This window comes from Egretta garzetta, unplaced genomic scaffold (genome assembly GCF_000687185.1).
Source record: "Egretta garzetta isolate BGI_Z169 unplaced genomic scaffold, ASM68718v1 scaffold447, whole genome shotgun sequence".
NCBI lineage: Eukaryota > Metazoa > Chordata > Aves > Pelecaniformes > Ardeidae > Egretta > Egretta garzetta.
Genome location: NW_009260397.1, coordinates 1,467,314 through 1,469,660, shown reverse-complemented (window position 1 = coordinate 1,469,660; position 2,347 = coordinate 1,467,314).

The window sequence follows — 2,347 nt, the reverse complement described above, 5'->3', positions numbered from 1 at the left end:
CCCGACAGCATATTGGCAATACAATTATTATCATGCTGCAGTGCCCTTCACCAGAGATACTTGCTCAGGGGACCTCTACAAGCACTATGCAGTGTGAACTTCTCTCCACTCTCAGCCTGGGACTGAGCAGTTATTATTATACCTCTTTTTAAGTAAAAGGCACTATGGGTGAGGGAAGGTGAGAACTCCTCTCAGGTCACACAGAAAGGCAGTGGTAAAACTAGATTTACAACGTGAAGCTGAGTCAGACTCTTCTAAACCGCACTCTCCCCATACCAATTATTTAGCTATGCTACGAAGTTAAAGTCACTAACATTCTTGGGAAGAAAGGGCTTCTTTTAATGCCTCAACTAATTCCTCTATTTATGTGTGTGTGTATGTGTATATATACATATACACACACATATGTGTATATGTTTGCATGTGCAGATTTACAGCCTGGTTTAATACAAGGGTGTAACAAGGGTCTTTTTTTGATGGGCATGTGCAAATACAGTATATGGTATCGTGTTGGCATGGCAACTATCTATGGGTTTTAAATAACAAGGTCAAGCTGCAGTGGCCGTGCAAACCCATGTCACTGCCAAGGGTACAGCTGCTTACTCACCTGTGCTGCGAGTAGAGCACCCCACACAAGGAGGGGTTCAGCACATGCCACGGCAACAGGCCGGTGTGTTGATGTGGGTGAGTGGACACATGCCCGTATCACTAATCACCTTCTCCCCACCCTAAGCAAGCTCAGCTCAGCTTCCTGCTGCACAAACATCTTGCTCTTAGAATAGAATCATAGAATCGCTTTGGTTGGAAAAGACCTTTAAGATCATTGAGTCCAACCTTTAACCTAACCCTGCCACCCGACCACTAAACCATGTCCCTAAGCACCTCATCTCTCCTTCTTTTAAATACCTCCAAGGATGGGGACTCTACCACCTCCCTGGGCAGCCCATTCCAGAGCCTGACAACCCTTTCAGTGAAGAAGTTTTTCCTAATATCTAACCTAAACCTGCCCTGGCGCAGCTTCAAACCATTCCCCCTCATCCTATCATCTGTTACCAGGGAGAAGAGGCCGACCCCCTCCTCACTACAGCCTCCTTTCAGGTAGCTGTACAGGGCGATCAGGTCTCTCTCTCTTACATGCCTCTGAATACACTCAGCTTGCATCATGGCTGTACAGTAGCTTTGCACTAAGCAGTGAGAAGGCTGGGAAGCCTTCCTCTAGCAGTGTCATGTCCTTGTCTTTATTACCTGTGGATAATAAAGACAGAGGGGGCTTTTGCAGGGGATGAGAGGCATGGAGAGCTGAGTTGAGTTACAGGACAGAAGAACAAACATTCAGCTGTCATGTCTTCATTCAGTTCTGCCAGGAAGTACCGGGTCACTTCTGGAATGCAACATCACTACATTTTAATAGCATTACGTCAAGAGATTGATTCAGTTTGCTATATTGATTTTTTTTTTTTCTAGTTAGATCAAAAATGTCAACTACAAAGGACAATGACCACATGGTGGACATACCCTACCCTGTTCCTTCAGCTCGTGTGCTTGTTCTGGTTCCCTTTCTGGTGTTACACACATGGAAACAAGCACACCCACAATCCCTCAGCTACAAAAGCAGCCCAGGAAGGTGGTGCATGACTAGAGATGGATACAACTTATGCTATGTTAACACCATTAATTGTTGCCAGGCATGACTGTCTTTATCAGCTATGCTAACATCAGTAGTAATTGGGGAGCTACTGCTCCAAAGTGTTACCACAGAGTGCCTAGCAAAGTGTCAGTGGCTTAGATACAAATCAGAAGAACAAAATTTAGCTGCAACGTTTTAATTGATGCAGAGCTTTTGCTACATTACATTTCAAAAGTATTGAAATTCACCAGAAAATACATCTTCAATAGATCATTTCTTAACCTTCACTCTTGAAGAAGAAAGTGCTTAAGATGGACAAAAAGACCTAGCACCAAAGCTTGGCAAGGTACACTTTTTAGCTATTTTTAACCCCAATAGGTTCGAGAACAATGGTCACCCTTTTCAGATTTACTGTAGCCAAATCCCAACCTGGTGAGGAAGTTAAGTAATTCCACAGGTTTTCCTTCCTAATTTAGAGCTGTACAGTTACAAACAAAAGGAGAGCAAGCGTGCCTACGGTACTTGCAGGCAGGAGCACTGTAACTGGCTGTGCCCGGCGTGGATGGGAAGGCTCAGAGGTCAGCTCTCCGCGTCTTGCAGGGCGTAACACAGAGTCCGCTCCCCGGGCCGCCGTGTGTCACGGACGCGCCGAGCCCCCGCTGCCACCGAGCCGTCTGGCCGCTCGGGTCTTCCCCTTCCCCCAGCCCCCATCCCTCGGGC